Source organism: Pholcus phalangioides, unplaced genomic scaffold (genome assembly GCF_987345545.1).
Source record: "Pholcus phalangioides strain wild (caught in Gottingen) unplaced genomic scaffold, Ppha-v1.0 ptg000015l_1, whole genome shotgun sequence".
NCBI classification, from domain to species: domain Eukaryota; kingdom Metazoa; phylum Arthropoda; class Arachnida; order Araneae; family Pholcidae; genus Pholcus; species Pholcus phalangioides.
In genome coordinates this window covers 57,291,183-57,313,186 of record NW_028301608.1, presented here as the reverse complement: position 1 = coordinate 57,313,186, position 22,004 = coordinate 57,291,183, and the positions used below count along the sequence as shown (strand labels likewise).

The window sequence follows — 22,004 nt, the reverse complement described above, 5'->3', positions numbered from 1 at the left end:
GTTCTGTGTTTAGCCAATGCCAGGGTATTCACCCCGATGAGATGCCTAGATATTGACTACGATTAATTTAATTTTTGAATTCTTCGATTAATTTCATTTTTGAATTCTTCGATTAATTTCATTTTTGAATTCTTAGATTAATTTAATTTTTGAATTCTTCGATTAATTTCATTTTTGAATTCTTCGATTAATTTCATTTTTGAATTCTTCGATTAATTTCATTTTTGAATTCTTAGATTAATTTAATTTTTGAATTCTTCGATTAATTCAATTTTTGAATTCTTCGATTAATTTAATTTTTGAATTCTTCGATTAATAATTTTAGATCTATCGTCACCACACACGAATTTTGCATATTTACCAAACGGGACCTGACTTCAACAATAGGCTACTTTAACACTAGAACCGCAGAGTGGGTCAATTTGACCCAAATCAAACTTCGTTTTCATTTATCTCAAAAACTTACACGCAGATGTTAAAAACATTTCGTGACTTTTCATGATATCATATGAATATTAATTCACGAAAATTTTATCATCTTCGCATTTCGTGTTTCAGAGTTATAAGCACTTATACCTAGAACCGCGGTTTGGGTCATTTTGACCCAACGTACTATTCTATAGGAAAAAAGGGGTGTAGAATTTTCTTGAAAGTGGTTACCCTTTCTAAATTTTTTTGTAAATGAAGATAGTGAAAGATAAAGGTTTTTCAAGGTCAAGGCCAATCCATTGTCAGAGCAGATTATATTTTACTCAATGGGGTAATGGCAAGTAGAACTATAAATATTTTTTTTTCCTTTGTAAACTTGAATACCTGGAATTCTGACGGACTCAATACTGATTTTGGGAGAGTAAAAGCTTAACTCAAGAAAAAACGTGTAGTTGAAATGTCTGTAGGCAAACGATGTCACAGAAAAAGAGTAAACTTCTGGCTTGCACCAAATATGTTTTGCACGGATATCGAAATCTTGAGAAGTATCAGCGTCCAACCAATCTCTCTCTTTCAGAGCACATAGTGATGCAACTGATCAAGCCATTTGAGAACAAGGGCAAAAATGCCTCAACCGACACCTCTTTTCACTACACTGAAGTTGTTGCAAATGTTGAAAGCCAAAAATACACGAACTTAGTAGAGACGATGAGACGAAATCGAAGAGCAATATTACCTCACGCAATAAAGATAGTGAAACTACAGTTGTATGGAACAATGATGCCACAATGACAATTTATCAAGGAAAGAACAATATTAGTTTTTCATTACTCAGCACGCTTCATCTGGCAGTGCATATTGGAGAAGTAGTTAGTTCCAAAAAGCTTCCTCACACAGAAACTGTTTCACACTACAATTCAACAAAGTGTAACGATCGTAGTTGTAGCGATCAAATGCCCAGAAAATGTTCGGGGAAGGTGGCATCACACACGTTTTCTACAACATCCTGGATCTCACAATAAAAATATTCATGGATTTTGTATAGAGCAGTACAGAAGGCCAGAACTATTTTTCCAAAGCAGTTCTTCTAAAATCTTATTGAAGAGATCATCATAAGCGATCATCATTTGTGTTCATCATACGCATTGCCCTTGCGCAAAAGGAAACGTTCGTGAGCTTTTGATCATGTATCTGTTTGTGAGCGATCAAAATAATAATAATAGTAATAGTAATAAATAAAAATAAACGAGTCTGATATGCCAGATAACATAAAAATGTGGAAACAAAACTGTCAGTTTTTACATGGGTTGTGCAACTTCAACATGCGATGAATGTGCAAGAATATTGAAAAAAAAAATTGCTCAACTGCTCATCATCAATTCCACTTATCAGTAAGAAATCAATACTTATTTGACAGAATCATATTATAGACTTTCTCATGCTCAATTGGACACGATTATTTTACATCTTTGTCATATTATGTATGGGATTACTGAAAAATGTTTTTGGACTGAATAGAGTAAATAATGTATACTAAATCTTATTTTTACTGAATTACATGATTTTTTTAGCTAATTTTGAAGCCCATTTTATATTCATAAACAAGTATAATTTCCCATTACGAATACGCAATTAAACAACATTGAATAAGAGTAGGGAGAAATCCAGAAACTGAAAATAAATATCCTGTTTTCGCTATGAAACACTGTTTTTTCAAAGTTTGGGTCAATTTGACCCATTCCGCGGTTCTAGGTATACCGAAAGTGCCGCGGTTCTAATGTTAAAAGTTTTTGGAATTCTTCGGTTAATTTCAGTTTGGAACTCTTCGATTAATTTCATTTTTTGAAATTTTTCCAAGTTCATATACTGCTTTCAGTTTTCATGTGTTGCTTTCAAATACCAATTTTTCCCATCATCTGTTTTGTTTTCAGTTTTTCATACATACATAAATAATGAAAATATGTTTTTACACTACACTGCATATAACAGCTGCCTATAACGCTGGTATTGGTGAGTTTCGACAAAAATTAATTACCAATATAATCATTGAAATTAATTATTTTTTATCGATTATATATCATTTGTCTAACTGTTAAAGAACGTTAATATATGGATTGACACGTTTTACAAGGGATAAAATATCTCATCAATAAATATATATTCATTATAATATATCAGACAGAACCTCAATTTTCACATTTCTATCATGATATTGGCAAGATGTTGGAGAGGGGGGTTGAAAATTTTTATTTTGATTACTGGAAATACTATTAGTATAATTCAATACTAATGAAAATTTGTGTCGAACACGATCTGTTGAGCAAGCAGATAACACGCATTTAAAAAAACATAATTTATCGATGAAGAATGAAATAGCTTTCAAACATTAATTACATGGGTTTCTATTTTTATCCAGTGTACCAGAATTTTTATTGTGTCCTTTAAATAATATCCGTATAACCACTTGAAGGAAAAACTGAAGGAATTCTGTTATAGATTGTGGATGCAAGTTGAAATACACTCATGATTTGTTTATGCATAGTGATTATATAACAAACAAAATTATTTATTTTTTGAAATGAGATTCACATTCGAAAATAATTTCTTCCTATTTAGTTATTAATAATGTTATTTTCTTCCAGTATGAAATAATGTGAGAAAATGTGCAAAAAAAATTACTAATCAAACAAAATATAGAACTTCAATAGAAGTTTGAGATCTTTATTAGGATTTTCATATCAGAGAGAGAAATATCCGCGGATTTACGTAATATTTCTTGAACATCTTGGAAATCTTGGAATCTCATCCTTCTTATGAGTCCAAGCATTCGCATTGATCTTCGGTGTTGCATTTTCCTCTCATCTTACCTTCATTCTTGTAGCAATTTTGAACGCAATCATTTACATCGCAATCACATTGAACAAACGAACTCCCTGTTGGATAAAAAAAAACCTTGAATTGCATAAAATTATGAATGAAATTTAAAAAAAAATTAACTAATATGCAACTTATCCTAAAAACCATCATACACTAAAAAAATTAGCTTGTACCATAAAAAAATTATAATAAAGTTAAAGTTTATAGAAAAAAACGAAATTGCATTCGCTGTCCACATTAACTTGCAAATGAAGTCGATATAATAAATTCCCATCATTTTCACACATACTTGGGTTATTTTTAGTTTTTACTTTTTTGTATTAAATCATTCATAATTTGAATAAACGGTTATAATTTGATTAAAATGAAATGAATTTAAAACACGAGTTAAAGTGATGGTAATTCACTTTTGTTTCAAGAGTTAAAACTGGAATATCTTTAAACTGCAGATATGATGGAAAACTATCGTATTATAAATTATAAAAGTACCTTTGTTATTTATAAAATTCATTTTATATGAAGAATTCCGGTTTGTTTTATATTATGAATATTGGTCATTCATAACTTGTGATTTAATTATGATGGATACATTTTTAAGCACATATGAATCTGATCTTAATTGGAAATAAAACAGTTGTGATATTTTCTTACCCAGAACTGCGAAGATCATTGTGATGAGAAAGAAGAAATATGTGAACTTCATGGTGCTCCAATAAAGAATCAACCTGGTATATCAAAATAACAGAACGAGAGAATGTCACACTATTTTTTTTCCTTTTCGTGTTTGAACAGAGGTGTACAATAACTTTCATTCATCCATTAATTACTTACCGTATCACGAATAAATTATAACTAGTTATACTCATCATACATACATAATTATACTTACATATAGTGTCACTAGTTATACTTTGTTCTTTTTTTATAATAATGCGAAATAAAATAACATTTTTATCATGTATTCCAATATCTAATTCAGTTTTTTTCAGAATTCAACTTATCTTAGACTGGAAAAATCAATTACTTTTTGAGCGTAATGAAAACATTTAGTTAAATCAATGGATTAGATCTCAATCGATTAAATTTTGCAGTTTAAGACAAGTTTAGATTGGCGTAATACATTTAACAGAACCAACATCACCTAAATTATGTTTCAGAGAATAATATAATTAAGACTTGACTAAGAAATACACTACATCTTTAGAGATTCGTGGATCCCAGTTAAAATCCCGATAGGGGAAGAATTCATGATTAATAAGGTAGCATAAATCTAAATCTTAACTCATAATAATGTATGACAAAAAAAAAAGGATCATGTCTTGCTTCAGTCCTGCTCCTTCACTGGAGGCAATGGTTAAAATCGGTAATTTAGAGCCTCAACTGTTTTCATTGAATGAGGCACCAAAATTTTGAAACATCAAAAATAAATGTAGAGAGCGATGAGAGCTTTGCTCTCCAATGCATATCCACATGAGTGATTGAAGCATTAAAATCCAATTTTAATCCTAAAAAATTCCGTAAAGAAGTGAAAATACTTCGAATTTTAAGAAATTTATTTTTAATGGAGTTATTTCTCTGTTTTTCATCAAAAAATACCACTGTTTGTACAAAACTACCTCTAAAAATTTTGTAAAGGTATATTAATCGGTAAAACTACTCTTAAAATGTTTTTTTTTCGGATAACACTGGATGAAAGTTTGGTTTGCACCAAAAACAATGTGCAAATTTCTTTTCGAAGCAAAACCATTAATTCCATGATTACTACCAGAAGACTGTTACTAGCGTTTTATTCTCACAGACATAATAAATAACATCCTTTTCTAGAAAAGTGAGTCATTGATTGTCAGCCAGAGGATTACTTTTCTTATTTGAAAATGATTTTTACCTACAAAGATAAAACTTAGTTTGAACCTTTAAAATAAACTGATTTGAGAATGAGAACGCGGTAATCACAAATAAATCACATTCCAGACAAATTAATGGAGATAAAATGGCATAAAAATTAACTTAATTCTCATAAAATTCTGCAATTATTCACTATGCAAATATTGTTTTTGAAAGTGACTGATATTGGGTGAAGCCTAAATAATATGCATAAAAACAGTGAAAAGTTAGTTTAGAACACACATACCTCTGACTTCAATATTTCTTCTAAGTGTCTCTGAACTTCTAATGTTGCTGAAATCGCAAAGTCCAAGACTTAAATATGTTTTCATTGGCGTAAACAAAAGTAAAATTAGAGGTCAGACGTAAAAAATCTTCTTCTGAAACATTAATTAGGGCAGCTGTTACGAAGCAGCGTTCTTATAAACATATTGTTTAAATTGGATTTGTGGAAAACAAATGTCTGTGTTTGTTGTATATTTTCAATTTTTAAAATTTATAAAAGAAGCTCGTTACACAGTGGAAAATGATTCGCAAATACCACATTTCTATATTTCGAGTGTATGTTTATGTTTCCAAACGGGGAAATGAAACAAACAAAAAAAAATGTTTCATAAATGTTTTCTAGTTATCCCAACCAAAACAAAAAAAAATCGAGAAGAAAAGTTGAAAACAATTAATTTCATAAGGTATGGCTTTATTACGGAAATTACGGTGATCAAAAAATGATCCTGTACAATAATTATTTGGATAATATCTTCATGAACATGCATTTCATCCAAATACTCCTTCTCCTCCACCGGATGTTTCCCACATTTTATGATAGGGTTCGTCAAATTGCGGCATGGAAGGCAAGGAATTATCATTATAATATTAAAAACTACACGTATACCTAAATTTATGCCCTTTAAAGCTTCAGATGACACACAATATATATATATATATATAAGTTAAAGAAGCTCCGTAAAGTCCAAATATACTTATGAGTAAATAATTTGAGAATACGAAGAATGTTATTGTTAACCCATTAACGTCGGTTGATAAAAAAATCGTCATTCTGAATTTTAAGTTTTTTCTTTGCCAATAAATGGTGGAAGTGATTCCGCTCATTATTTTTTGTTTAAAAAAAAAATCAAAGTCGTCATTAATGGGTTAAAGGGGAGTTGTTTGGACTGCATTTTCTCAGAATGACTATTGCAACTAAATAATTGTTGAAAATTTGTTGTATATGTGTATATTTTTGCTTCAGCGCAGTTCTTACTGTTCTTAAGTCAGTTCTTACTGTTAGTGAAGCTTTAAGATAGATATTTTTGATCAAATTTACGAAAGAAGAACTCAGTCTAAGAACTAAATCTATTCATAACGTAAAAAAGTATTCCAGGGTCTATGCTGTCAAATGCATTTTTGAAGTCAACGTGCAGGACATGGAATCTACCGCGAGGTCTAGATAGCTTCTCTTCTATTGTTGAATGCAAAGATCTGGTCGACAGAGCTGTATTTTTGCCTAAAACTGGTTTGTCCTGTATCGGTATGAGCTTGTTTATTTTTAACAATTTTCTCAATCTAATATTCAAAATAGACGTGAACAGTTTAAACTGACCAATGACATCGGGTGGTAATTGGATGGTACAGAGCGATCACCTTTCTTTTTGTAGTTCGGCTGCACTATGACTTCAAGCATATGAAAGGTGTGACTTTTCCAGAAAATAATTGAAAATTTTGAGTAAAATGTTTTTGCCAATGGGAAATAGATTGATCAGGAATTCATTTATTATGAGATCCACTCCGAGCGCTTTGTAAGTTTTAAGATTTGTTAGAGCTGTGTTTAGTTCAGAAAGTGAAATCTAAGTATCTAAAATTTTGTCTATGCCTATGATATGAATTGCGTATATAATGTGTGAAGTAGGAGGCTCAGAGCTAAACAGGTCAGAAGAGTGATCAAAATGATCTTGTTTTGATATATTATTCGGAAGAAGGGAAAAATGGAAGTGAATTAAATTTATGTATAGATTTCAATAACAGCCGATTGACATTTATAACCAGAAGAAGAGTGGTTTTTAAGAACACGACAAGGTTAAGAATTTTAGATCTCGATATCTCAATGCGTATTACAGTGGTATATCATTATGACATCACCTCCCATCGGAATATTAACGCGCTTATTTGTTTGCAAAGTTTTTAACAGCTGGGGCTGATGCGAAGATATATTTTTGGAAAGAGAGAAAATATTCAACTGCCCGTGGGGAATCGAACCCACGTCCTTTCAGTTCAGGGCACACGAGCTCCAAGGAAAGATGAGATATTCGTTGCCTCTGTAGTGTAGTGGTCTAGGGCGTTCACCCGGAAAGTTAGAGGACGTGGGCTCGATTCCCCGCAGGGGCAGTTGAATTTTATTTATTTCCAAAAATATATCATCGCATCAGCCAGCTGTTAAAAACGTTTGCATGGATAACGGAGAGTGACGTCACCTTCGGATAAGTCGCCATCTGGTGGCATCATCAGCAATTGTGAGCTTTGGGCTGAATTGTGTTTGACCGTCCATGTACGGTCCCGTTCAGTGCACACCAGCTCCAAGGAAAGATTGAGATGTTCGTTACCTCTGTAGTCTAGTGCAGTGGTTCTCAACCTGGGACCATATGGCTCCCTTGCGGTCCTGGGATATTCTGGGGGGGGGCCACGAGAGAAAATCAGAAGGAAGGTGAACCGCGACAGGTGGTGAAGGGTGTCATAGAGAGCTGTGAAGAGAAATAACTTTAAAAGTGAAAGATCGTTGAAAAATATTACTACTCTCAGAATCCATCACATCCGTCCATAGAATCAGTGCCATGTTAACCCTTGGTCTATGTGGTCATGACCCAGGTCTTCATGTCTATAATGGAGGGAGGGGGACTGCACTATATGAGATTTGGTCCTAAGATTTTCATACTTATGCAAGCTGTTACTTCCAGCTAAGAATGAAGGACCCCCAGAATAACGGTTGATGTGTTGGGCGGGTCGATTTATCGTGCAGGTTCGTTGGCTCGTTCCGTATTTTACACAGACCGTTTTTTATGATATAATTTGACTCCTGGGAGATACGATAATTCACTTTTTGAATCCATGCCTAGACAGATTCCGGAGATGATCTGATTTATTAAAATCCCATTCATAATAAATTTAGTTTCGATTAGACTAAATTCAGTAAGTAGAAAGTATCTCACTCTTGGATGAAGATAGAGGAGGTTAGGGTAGGGCGAAGGGGAGGGGAGGCACGAAAAAAATTATCCATGAGGGGGCCATGAGCTGAAAAAGGTTAAGAAACTGTTCTAGGGCGTTTACTCGGAAAGTGAAAGGACACGAGTTCGATTTCCCGCAGGGGAGTTGAAAAAATTTTCTCTTTCCAAAAATATATCTTCGCATCAGCCAGCTGTTAAAAAGGTTTGCATGGATAGCGAAGAGTGATGTCATCCTCGGTTATTTGTTTGGCTGAATCGTAGGGAATAACGGGGGGAGGGGAACTCATAATATTAAAAAAAAATTAATTCACAAGCGGGTTACTTAATAATGAGGATTTTTTTTTATGCTGCCACACACACACACACACAAAATATTGAAAACCTAAAGGTGGCGTGAAGTTGAACGTCATCATCGTTATTCCACGGAAAAAGCCGTATCATCATATTGAACGGTTTCTATGTACTCGATGTGAATAAAAATAATAACAATAAGCAAACAAAGAACAATAATGAGATAAACAATATAGAACGATAGCGTATGATAAGAAGCAATTGGTTGAATCACCTGCCATCCATCATATAATGTTATGTTGACAGTCATAACAAATTGTTATTGCGATAGCTTACGTTTTGCTTATGTCTATATCTTTGACCGTTATGTGCATGAACACATATCCTACCAGAAGTGTTCTTCAAAACTTGGAGACGCTACACCGTAAGACAAAAACACAATTACAGTTTTTCTATTTTACTTGAAATTTTACACATTCCTCTATATTTGTTGATCTTTATATAGGGTTTATAAAGAGAGTTCGAATCACATCGAGATTGAATGCTTGTTTTATACTTCATTAATAACTTATGAAACAAATTAATGTATTCTGGAAAATATTCATTTTCTTCCATACACCGTGCGGCCATCAGTGAGAAATTCCAATGTTATAAACGTATAATCCGGGGGTCAAATTTTGGGAAATACAGTACAGTAATTAGGTTTTAGTTCAGTTTATATCTCTATGGTAGTCGGACTTCACAACGGAACACGTCCACTTCGAAATTCACTTTTTATTTTAGTAGTTTCTGAATCTTTGGGGGTGGGCTCTTCGATTATACAGGGTTCATTCAAACGGGAATGTTTTGGCAAAAATTAAAGAATAAAGTCGTTTCATATCCAAAAGGGAACATATCCACCTTGTTCATTCAATTTGGTATTTTTAATTCAAAAGGGAACATAACAAAGTGGTGGAGCTACTGGTGTTTTTTTCAAAACGCGACATTTTTTTTCAGAATCGCTATCAGAGTCGCATTATACAGTAGAAGCTCTCGCTAACGGACACCCATGACACTGAACTGTTTGTTCGCTAACGAGAAGTGTGCGTTAATGGATGGAAAAATACACATTGAGTCCCAACGATGTAATTCAAAAGTGGTTTGAGGCTTCCACTTAAGGGAATGTCCGTTATTACAGGTTCCACTGTGTATTGCTCGTGTTTCTTATGTCACTCTCGATAGAGAAATAAGTATACCTTTTTTCTCTAAGTGGGGGGAAGCCTTCTGGAATCAACAGGTGGGTAGAAATTTCCAGTTTGTTGCCGCTGTGGTGGTCGAGTGGTTATAGTGACGGACTCGACTCACGATGCGAGGATCCGGGTTCGAACCCCACAGTGGTGGTCGGCTGAAGTTGGTTATCTGTGGTTCCCAACTTCAAGGCGCAAATGCGAGCCGATCTCCCTGTTAAAAAGTCTCGCCACAGAGAGCAACAGTCCTACAACGATAAATCATTCAATCATAACACTTCACTCATAGTTAGAAAAAAAAAACTGGTGGCAGATGGCAGCACTACACATAACAACATTACACAGAAACAAACTTTACGTCTGGTTGCACTACACGTACACGAAAAATTCCCGCATGTACCGATTCGTTGGGGGGGTTCCGTCTTAAGTCAGCCACCTCGTTGGGCAATTTGCCTGTTGTGGCGTTGTATTTGTCTTTGACTCCACCTGCTCCAATTTTGTCAGAAATTTTGTTTATTAGAATATTCTTATATAGATACCACTCTCGTATGCTACTAGTCGGGTATTTTTTCAGTTTAGTAAAGCAGCCCATTCCGGGGAGTAAATAGGTTCTTTTACTTCTATTGTAAATTTAGTAATTGTGGAAATTTTCCCATTTGAAAATAAAAGCTTTCCATATAGCCTCTATCTGATTGGCGTAATTCAACTACGCCATCTCCAGAAAAAGATTGGTTCTTCCTTATCTTTGAAGATCAGTTTTCAGCGTATGCCCCAAGGGGCCGGACGCTAAAAACTTAAGCTTATCTTCAAAGAATTCCCAACATTGGAACTACCATCGTTTCACTGAGATTTTTTTGTCTAAATACCAGCCTGTGCAGAGTTATTTCGCAGATAAAAGCCAAGAAAAATTTTTTTACATCACAACTAGCCATATTTTTCCTCAAGCTATAATTCATGCAGTAACGATCAAATAGATTGTGCCTTTATCGCCAGTTAAAAAATTAATACATACAGTATCCCAGTAGAAAAATAAACAGGGATTCATAACCGCGGGAAAAGCTATTTCTGAGAGTCGAAGGCTGCGACTCGTCCTCTACGAATTTAGAAAAGAATCCCTGCTTGAAAGAAAAAAAAATGAAATCGCGATCTTTTCGCATTATAAAATGTTTTCATTACCATATTTTGTAAATAACATCGTTTGCTTCTCATCGATTAAAGAAAACATTTTGAGTTTTTCAAGGAATTACCGTCGAATACCTCGGCACTACGGAGCTGTGGCAAAGTGATTTTGTCTATTTAATTAGGATTCGATTTCAAAATTTTTAATTTTTGTTTCAATTATCATGTGAGTTTATTGATGATGTGCTCCGAGTGAATCAGCTATTTCTAAAATGAAGACTTTTTTTACTCCATAGGTTTCCGGGGGCCTATATATACAAATATGTATTGCTTAACTATGCTTTTTAATTAGTAGCATTCCGAAGTTGAAACTTTTGAAGCTCATTCTGTTATTTGCTATCCTTCACTCTGATTTGACAGATCTCGTGATGTTGATTTGAAATTACGGCCAACGGTTCCTCTTTTATCAAACGTATTTAAATGACTATTTTTCTAATTTGAAAATTTTCTGTTGGTATGCGATACACATACTTAGCAATTTGTGAAACTTGTTTGTAACGTAACGTTTCTAAGCTATCGATACAGTTATGTATCATATTCTATGATTCTAAATCAAGGCTACTTAACCATTTGGTGATGCCTTCAATAGCTTTTTAACAAGTTTAATAAATTGTTAAATATCATTTGATCAATTTGGTCACGCTATGGTCATTTTCTGCACACGGCGGATGATTAGACCCGCACTTACAAGGTATCGCCGATTACGAACGGCAACCTAAAGAGAGGTTGGTGCGCTAAACCCTCGGTGTGGGACTATCCCTGCGGTAGCAATCCTTTTCTGCAACCATGTCGCCGTTTCTGTTGTATTTCTCTGGCAGGAAAGTTTCTGACAAGGACGAATCGGATGTCCAATTTGATAACGACACCTCGAAACATCCTTTTGGTACTTTAGGAGAGTATCTTATCGACCTGGGCTACCACGTCAAACTTGTTAACTATAATTGGGGAAATTTGTTTTTTTTTAAATATTTGATTTCAAGCATAATAAAAATATAAATTGTAATAAACGGATGCCACCCGTCGTAAGGCCAAGATAACGAGGGCAGCTGGCCCTACAATTTGGAAACACCACATAGATCTCTCTCTCTCTCTCTCTCTCTCTCTTTCATCATTTTATAACTTACAATTCCGAATTGTATGCAATAATATTATTATTTCATCATGAAAGAGCACGGCAAATTCCGGCGCTTGTCAGCAGTTTTTTGGAGAAGGCAAGAAGGTATATTAACTGCTCAAAAATATTCAGTTCTCGGGACCCACAGACCACTGAAGATGACCCTCATCATATCTTTTTTACGAAACGAAATTCCCCCTCCACCGTGAAATTTCAACCCATTGAGAATCCGGAACTGTTTAATTTTTCCACCATTTAAATGATTATATTTATACAGGGTGTCCTGTAAGTGTTATTGCGGCAATTATCTCATCAGCCATCTGTCGTAAATATGTGATTCCAATTCAAAAAATGCTCAAAAGATGCTCAAAAATTACCTTATAGCAGTTTTGAGAGTGAAAATACAGTGTGTGACGCAAAATAAAAAAAGTCTAAATTTTTATGTGGTCCCATGGCCCTGTAACTTCTAAAGTTTTTGCCCTGTATCTTCTCAGGCAACAGAAAAACTTTCATGTTTTTAAGTGCAATATTCGCAAAGATATTTGAATTCCAAAATTCGAGGTAAGTTGGGAAAGAACAGCAAAAACATTAAAAGGCACAACGCTCTTTTCCCTCATCTATGCCGTCGTTTCCCAAAATTTCTCAGATTGTTGAATTGGGATATCCCTAGTGAATATTGCACTTGGACACTTGGAATTTCTCTTGCCTTCAGGAGAAGTTGAAAGGCAAAAGGACCATATAAAAATTTAGATCTTTTGTTTTGTTGTACACTGTTTTTTTTCACTCTCTAAAGTGGTACAGGGAAATTTTTGAACGTTTTTCGAGCGTATTTTAAATTGAAACTATACCTTTACGACGGTTGATGAGACAAAGGCCGCATTAGAACACTTACACAGGACACAATATACATTTAAAATAATTACACAGGCCACATGAGATGGTCCTAAATACATTTGACCCGCTGTACAAGGGTTATGCATGCATAGCGAATGCAAGCGAGTAGAAATAACTTTCTATAGTAAGAAAAAGCTTTTAAGATTTAAAAAAAAATTAGGAAATGAAAATTCCGTCACAATATTTATTTCATGATATTTTATTGTTGTTGCTGTTGAGTTTGAGCTTATGTAATCATGATTATACAATTATGTGCCTTATAACTAAAAACAAATTTTGTGAAATCAAGAGTAGCAAACAAAATTTTTTGTACAGTTTTTAATTAAGAGCTATTCCCCGACATATTCGAATGCAGAAAATATTTATTACTTTTTTTCTCTTCATTTGATAAACATTCATCACGGTTCATTGCGGAATGTAACAGAACCGAACATCTCACAACCACATGACGTTGAAATCTTAAAATTCGCCCTTGCATTTGCATAAATCTTCGTGGGTGCATCTCCAGGATCCGGATCCAGTTTTAGCCTCGCAATCTCCGGAGCACTTTTCGGGATCACATACTCGATCTACGCAGACGCATTCTTGATCGCGCGTGCATCGAGCTTTCATTTTATTTTCCTTGTTAAAGCAGTCGTCCAGGCACTTGTCGATATTGCATTTTTTCTTAGCGTATGTCGTGTGTTCAACTGGGGGGAAAAGTAATAAGTTATTGTGGCACAAGTATAGAAGACAAATATCTAACAAACTGATATATAATACTTAATTCAACCTTAAAATAGTTAATTATTAATAATTATAATAATTAGTAATAAAATACTTAATTGCCGTATTTTGAACGTGAATAAAGAACCCTTTTTTGCAAAAAACTGGGTCCCAAACAAAAATAGGGTGGAAGGGTTCTTATACTTGGATAATATTAGTTACATCTTTCTCAACATTTTTTTTGAAAATTTTAAGCCCAAAAAATAAAGGGGGTTCCTTTTACACGTTAAATTACGGCAATTCTATACTAATTCAAGTATCTACTTGTAAGTAGGTATACTACGTAAGTATATATTTACAAGTCTATACGAATATGCAGGGTGCATAGAAAAGTGTCTTTGCCCTGAAGTTACAGGCGAGCCGTTGACCCTAAAGGCACTTCCAAGTTGAAAAAAGGCACCCAAATAACTACCTCAGATACATTATTCATAATGCAAGACATTTTATAGTTATGGAAATAGAAAAAAAACATTTTTATTTGATCACCCTGTGCTAAAAACCCTGCTCGATTATAAAGGGAATTGTTGCTCTGTCTGAGATATTTTAATTCAAATAATCGCTGAAAATAAAAGATAGAACAGCGCATCAAGCGCAGAATGAGCTTGTCCGTTGGTCTTTTCCTTCATTTTTAGCGCTTTTCGAATTAAGATATTGCCAATGTTGAAAAAAAAACCAGAAAAAAATATTTTTTCTTGCATGGACGTACTCGTATCTTTTCCCTGAGCGTGCGATTCGAAACTTTATTTCCAAAAAAATAAATTTCATTCTTTTCAGCACTTGGCCGTAAATTTCAATTTTTGTCACCTATATTTAAAAAACAATTTTTAAGTTTAATATTGTTTCTATGGCAAGTCCAGAAAGCATACAGGATTTTTTTTTCATGAATTTTATGGTTAATATCTCTAAACTAAAGAATCAGAAGGGAAAACAACAGAAAAAAATTAAGAAAATCAGTTCATGTCTTAATTTAGTGAACGAATTAGGTTTAAAATGTAAGCGCCATCTATTAGTGGTCGCCTCAATCTAGTTATGGAAAATATTTTGTCATTTATATTCTTTCGCCGGTTCGAAACTGCGACCTGACGGCAGCCTTACGACAGTGGTATGTGAGCATCTTTCCACCACGCCACTGTGTGTAGGTACATGCACCTGAATTTGACCGGTAATATTATTTTTCCCATAAAAATGGGATAAATTTTCATTTTTTCAATGACTCTAACAAGGGATGAAAGCCATTATTACAGCTGAAACTGTTACGCTCCTCAGAATTAAATTTATTAAAAACAAGCTATTTAAGTAATACAAATATACAGAATATATTGTATCAAAACTAGTTAAAAAGCCCTGGTTAATTAATACCGTATACGTAGTATCGATTCTGAATCAGCCGAACAAGAAACGAAGTCTATCTTAATAATAATAACAATAAAATTAATAATAATAAGCATAATTACCTAGCACAGCAAGGGCAACCGTGACCATCAGAAAAATGTATATGGATTTCATGGCTATGCACCTTCAGACAACTTTTCGCTACGGATAATAAAAAAGTAACAATTTTTTTTTGTTATTTTTGGAAACAATGTTTTACAAAAGAAATAATCGCAATATACGTAAGGAAAAAATGTAATTTCTATGATTTTTCTTTCATTTTCTAATGTTATAATTGCATTCCTGATGGAGGAAAATTTTAAGAATTATCTTTCAAATTATACAATGGATACAGTAAACTTTGTAGTCGTATTCTGTATTATGCATTGATACTTCACTACAACAATACTCGATATACCGATAAATATCTCGATAGTTTTTGGAGTCTCGTTTGGAATTGCCTATAATCTAATGTTGAACTAATCTCGACGTAACGATATCCTTTACTACGACAAATCCCTCTATAACGATACCTTACACCCTTTGCGTCAATGAGAAATCCGCGGCTCCCGTGGAAATAAATCGAAGGCCACACACACACACACACAGAACGTGTACAAAATAAACTTAGCAGTACAAAAACAATGAGTTTATTATTTTCTATTCAAGGTCACGGATATCTTGTAGCAAAGGACCCCTTGTTAAAAACGTCTGATTTAAGGTATAATATTAATATCTACAGGGTGTCCTGTAAGTCTTAATTCGGCCTTTATCTCATCAAACGTTCATCGTAGAGATATGATTCTAATTTTAAAAAAAGCTCAAAATGTGTTATGAAATCACCCTGTAGCAGTTTTGAGAGTACAAATACAGTGTGTCTTGGCAATATACGCTGAGATGTTTGAATTCGAAATGAGCTGAAAATGAAGGAAAATACCAACGGACAAGCTAATTCTACGCTTGATGTGCTGTTCTATCTTTTATTTTTAGCGATTATTTGAATTCAATATCTCAGAATGTCGGACATAAAAACATAGTTTTTTGGGGCCAAGAGAGACAGAGCAACAATCCCTATATAATCGGAGTTTTTAGGACAGGGTGCTCAAATAAAAAGGTTTTTTTTCTATTTCCATAACTATAAAATGTCTTGCATTATGAATAATGTATCTGAGGTAGTTATTTAGGTGCCTTTTCTCTACTTGGAAGTATGAATTTAGGATCAACGGCTCGCCAGTAACTTCAGGGCAAAGATATTTTCCAATGCACCCTGTATATTCGTTATTAGTAGATACTTGAACTAGTATAGAATTACCGTAGTTTCGTGTGTATACGGAACCCCACTTTATTTTTTGGGTTTAAAATGAAATTTAAAAAAATCTAATTCTATATACGCTCTGGCGGACGGTTATCTAACTTCCAGTTAGAAAACTGTTATCCCGAATCCCTCGAGACCAACAGAAAAAAATTATGTTTCCAAGTGTATTATTCACTCAGATATTTGAATTCAAAACTTGAAGAAAAATTAGGAAAGAACCGTATAAAATAAACTAACAGACAACGCTTCTTTCCCTCATTTAGACTGGTCTTCCCCAACTATTCTCCGATTTCAAATACCTCAGTAAATATTTCACTTTAAAACATAAAAATTTATTGTTTCAGGCGAAACAGTGTAACAACTTTCTCTAATTTGGTTATTTTATGATGGGAATGTCTATATAAAAATTTAGATTTTTTTTATTTTGTGACTGTACTGCATTTTAACTCTCGAAACTGGTAAAGCGTGATTTTTGAACACATTTTGAGCATTTTTTTAAAATTAGAATCACACGTCTACGACGAACGTTTGGCGAGATAATGACTAGGACTTACAGGAAATTCTACTATATAATATATAATTTGTACAGTATTGAGATACTAGGAATGCCATTCTACAGTTTTGACTACCATCGTTGAGCACTTGCCAAAAAATTATTGAAGCTCGTGGACCGATGAAATCAAAATATTTTCTGAAATTACGTCTCAGTTTCAAATAAGACAGAATATCGGAATTCTCGTACCAAAACAATGGGAAAATTATAGACTTTGGTAGAAATAGTTATGTGATATTTGACATGGTTCTCCACTGTAGCTACTGTATAGTGTAACAATTATTAATTAGTGAAAAATAGTATAAACATTCTGAAATTAACGCAAAACTTCACTGATATACCGAACCTACATTGTTTTTTTAATCGGGGGACGTTACAAATCTAGTAAAAATGTTTCAGCCAGGAAAGTTAAGTGGGTAATTCATCCAATGTTGTTGTTACTTACATATAACTTGTTTGTCATCAGCTACATACTCTATATTAAATTTCCAGTTCCCGGTAACCATATCAATCCAAGTTTGAGGATATTGAAACAGTTATTGCAATGGAATTCCCATGAAAACTTGTTTAAAAAATACCGCCAGATCTTGGTGTAACGTTTCAACGTCCACGACGTTTAATGTGTGTGTGTCTCCCCCAGTTATAACATCAGTTTGGAGCACATAAAGTAAGCATGGCTCGCAAATCGACTTATTGGATGTTCAGTCATCCTACTTAACGAGTTATGTTTATTCGGACTCGGGTTGGGACGTTATACCGAGGACTGATTGTAAGTGTCAAAACGAAAATATAAGATATATTCAAACCTCTTTGAACAGGAAATGTACATTGCAGTCCACGAAACAATTAAATTTTAAGCACGTAAAATGAAAATATGCCTTACAGTATAGACAGAATTTCAGAGATGTCTCTAAAATGGTAAATAGTGACTTCAATAACAAAATTAAACAAGAGTAAAATCTCCATCTCCATATAATTTCAGGTTTTTTTTTATCCCTCAGAAAATTAACTATTCAAACTTATCTTAATCAAAAACAAATTTGCCATGGCCTTGAATGCAATTTATCTACCATCCTTCATCTTCAGAATCAAGTTCACATCAGGTAATGTAAACGTCGTTGTACTCCAATCAAATATAATTACAGTCAATTGACCAAAAAGTAAATTTTCAAAACAATTCAATTGTTTGTAAAATAAAAATATATACATAATTAATTGAAACATAATTAAATCTTAATTAGACTCATAGTTTCTGATTGTTCGAACGGAATTCGAAAATCATTTCCACTGCGTATAAATTGAATTAGGATTAAACTGCATATTAATAAGCGTTATCACAGCCGAGGGAAAGAAGCACTTACCTATCAGCTTTATAAACTTTACTGCACTCGAAGTGGTCGGAAGGCAAGCTTTCTAAGTATGTAGTACTTTATAGAAACAATCGGTAAGAAAGGCTTCCGTGCGTTGTTATGTATTTGAACACCCGGTCATTCAGGGTAGCTGCGTATTTGTTGATCGAATCTTGTTGTTAAGAAATATTCTTAAGAAATGTCCAGACGAGAAAAGAAGCCAAATATGCTAACTCGGATACTTCTTAGAAGAAAAATATACATGTATTGCTTAAAGCAAATACAAGATAGCATACGTAAACAGTTTTTAATGTTTTATGAAACCTCCTATGCACGTCGAAACTATGTTAAAAGTATAAAGGACGATGAGGAGGAATATTAAACTTTCTAACCTTGAGACATGGAAAATATCGTCGTATTATATCGTATGGCGACCTTTAATCTTTACATTTAACAGGGAAGAACAATTTACATGGAAAGTTAATGGATTTTTGTTATTCGAGTTTCTAATAAGCTCGTAATAACTTGATAAGCAACGTGCAATATTGACAATGCGGTTAACAATAAAAATTCTTGAGAGCTGGGCGAATGCCCGAAATGGGGAAAAAACTATGGGGAAAAAAATGGTTCAAGCAAGGGCCTCAATGAATTTTGGCATGTTTACGTTGGTTGCCGTGGTTCCCAAACAATGCGTTTCAAACTTGTTTATCTCATTGAAATGGTTTGTAACTTCTTCAATGTCCCAGTGTAAGGATAAAAATTCGAGCATCACCGGGTATTACAGCTAGTAATATACGGAGGTAAGTACTAATGCGGCTTTTATCTCATCAACCGTCCGTCGTAAAGGTGCGATTTCAATTTTTTAGAAAAATGCTCAACAGGCGTTCAAAATTATCCTGTACCAGTTTTAGAGTGAAAATACAGTCGGTGACGGAATGAAAAATCTAAATTTTTATTCAGTCCGCTTGTGTCCTCTAACTTCCAATTAAAGTGTTGCTGTCCAGGATCTCCCGAGACCAACAGAAAAATCACATGTTTGTAAGTGCAATATGTTTCCCCGATTTCGAATTTTAATATCTCAGCGAATACTGCACTTAGAAACGTGGATTTTTTTTTCGGTTGACCTGAGGTGATACTGGACAACAACTTTGTAGTTGGAAGTTAGACAAGAAGAGGACCGTATAAACATTTTATTATTATTATTATTTTGTGACACACTGTATCTTCACTCCCAAAACTGGTACAGGGAAATTTTTGAACGACTTGAGCATTTTTTAAATCGGAATCATGAGATAAAGGCCGCATTAGCACTTATAGAACACCCTGTATACATTTATGTATATAAAAGTGGTTTTCTGTGTATGTCTGTCTTTAGATGTGTTTTCTAAACAAATCTACAATTTTAGATACATATCAACCGCAACAGGCGGTTATCGGTCGTGCATATAAACCAAACCATATGCCTGCATATATAGCATATACCATCCCGCATATAAACCAAATGGAATCCGACTTGAACGATAGGCTACTTTAAAACTTTGTCAGAGCAGGGAAAATGCCCGAAATGGACGAAAAACTGTCGGGCAAATAATGATTTTTGCTCTCAACAATGACTTTTGCAACGTTTACTTCGGTTGCCAAAGCTCCGTAACAATGCGTTTCCGATACGTATACTCCTTACAATGTTTTGTTAGTTTTTCAATTATCCTAGTACCTAGTGTATGTCGCAAATTCGAGCCTGTGTGTATTTTTGCTAGTATAACAGTAATATAATAACTGCTGTTCTGCGGAAAAGATTAAAAAAATATCAACCGGTATCATGACTCATAAAATTTACGCCGTTTTGCAGCATAAAAATAAAAATGTATGTGTCATCGCAGCATTTATTCTTTATTATGATGTTGCATTGATGATGTTGCATCTGTTGATGTTTTACATCCATTACTATAACATATAGTTTCGCTTTTATTTGACAGAATTAATCTCGATTATACGAGAATAGAATATAAATACGAAACTCTGTATAATTACTCAGAAGGTTGGGAAAACTTTTCCTCCTTTTCATTATCCACATTGTGAATGCTAGTCCACGAAATTCTTGGTCCGCAAGAAATGAAAGGTTGAAAAACACTGGTCTTACTGAGATTGCAATTTAAATGCTTTTTAAATACCGAAACTAATTCATCAAGAATAAGTAAAATCGCTGATTTGAAAGGAACAAAAGAGAAAATAAGCAATGATTTTCCCTTTTTCCTGTTGCAAACTCCTGCACCGTACTTGTTACTTTCGTACCGACAAACATGCATCAATTATTATTATATATTTTCTTTTTGACCTCGCAAGCTAGCTGCGCCCCGAAATGTTTTATGTCTGTGTTTCAAATGATTAATTAAAATTATATCAAATAGAAAACTCTCTCTTGAGAATAGGACAATTAACAACTCTATTTTTGGCATCAAAAGTGAACTGCTTGAAATGAATTGCTAAAGGAAGTTACTTGAAACACTGTTTACGATGGAAAAAAAAACAGTCAGAATATGAAAAGTAAAACAAACTGAATTTTTGTTCTAAAAATATGTACGTCGTAAAAACAAAAAAATATATGAGAAATATCTCAACTCTACTGGTATTATAAATACTAGAAAATTCTTTCTTCAGACTGAATTTCTTTCTAAAACTGTATTCTGACACATTGGACATTCAGTTATTTTAAAAACATTTTTTTTTTCTTCTCAGATGTTCAAAGAAAATTGTTTTCTCTTGAAAAATGAGGAAGAAAAGGGAATGTGGTGACCAAAATTTAAAATAAAAAAAGAAATACTTTTTTCAATTTTATGTTTAAATTTTTCTAAAGTTTGTTTCAATTTTTTTAATTTATATGCATAATGTTCGAAATCCTGTTACGAACAAGTTATGTTGATAACGCGTTGTTCTCCCACACGTTGCCTATGTAGAAAAATTGAACATAACAAGATGATCATAGTTTTGACATGACCATTTTCATTTTTATTCAACATAAGTATTATTTCAATAACAATTGAGACATTAGACACTGACATCGAAATGAAGGTAAGCACCGAATTTAAATATTACTGGGCACGCAAAAAACATGTTTCTCTTGCTTCTGTTTCTGTGCCAACAATAGTCAGGTTTCTGTATTGACGTCTTTGGTCTTTTTCTGAACTGATTGCGCACAAAAAATAATAATAATAATAAAATTGAAATAAAACCTATTGCATTATCCCCTTTCCCAGAGTAACTGGCCCTGTAACATGAAATCATTTCAAAATAGCTTTTCACTGAAATTTTCAAACTTATTCCATTTTTAATGTCAACGCTTTAATAATTTTTATCAAAACACTCGTAAATATTGCCCGAACGTTATTATGCCACCTGATTGTTAGCACCAAAATGAATTATCAAATGAAATATCAGTTTTTATAGAGTTAGCTTTTCCTCCCACAAATGAATGTTACTTTTCTGGAATGAACCAACATTATACAGTAGACGCCGCTGATTTATGCCATGCATTATGTTATCGT

General features: G+C 33.6%; 2 long non-coding RNA genes across 2 annotated transcripts; both read right to left on the bottom strand.

The window, feature by feature from the left end:
* Positions 1-3,123: 3,123 nt before the first annotated feature.
* On the bottom strand, positions 3,124-5,471 carry LOC149076280 (uncharacterized). The gene is made up of 3 exons (XR_016194061.1): positions 5,438-5,471; positions 3,958-4,031; positions 3,124-3,362 (listed from the first exon to the last, which is right to left on the bottom strand). It is a non-coding gene; the product is annotated as an uncharacterized LOC149076280 (long non-coding RNA).
* Positions 5,472-13,292: 7,821 nt separating this feature from the next.
* Positions 13,293-18,615, bottom strand: LOC149076279 (uncharacterized). The gene is made up of 3 exons (XR_016194059.1): positions 18,475-18,615; positions 15,329-15,407; positions 13,293-13,798 (listed from the first exon to the last, which is right to left on the bottom strand). It is a non-coding gene; the product is annotated as an uncharacterized LOC149076279 (long non-coding RNA).
* Positions 18,616-22,004: the final 3,389 nt, after the last annotated feature.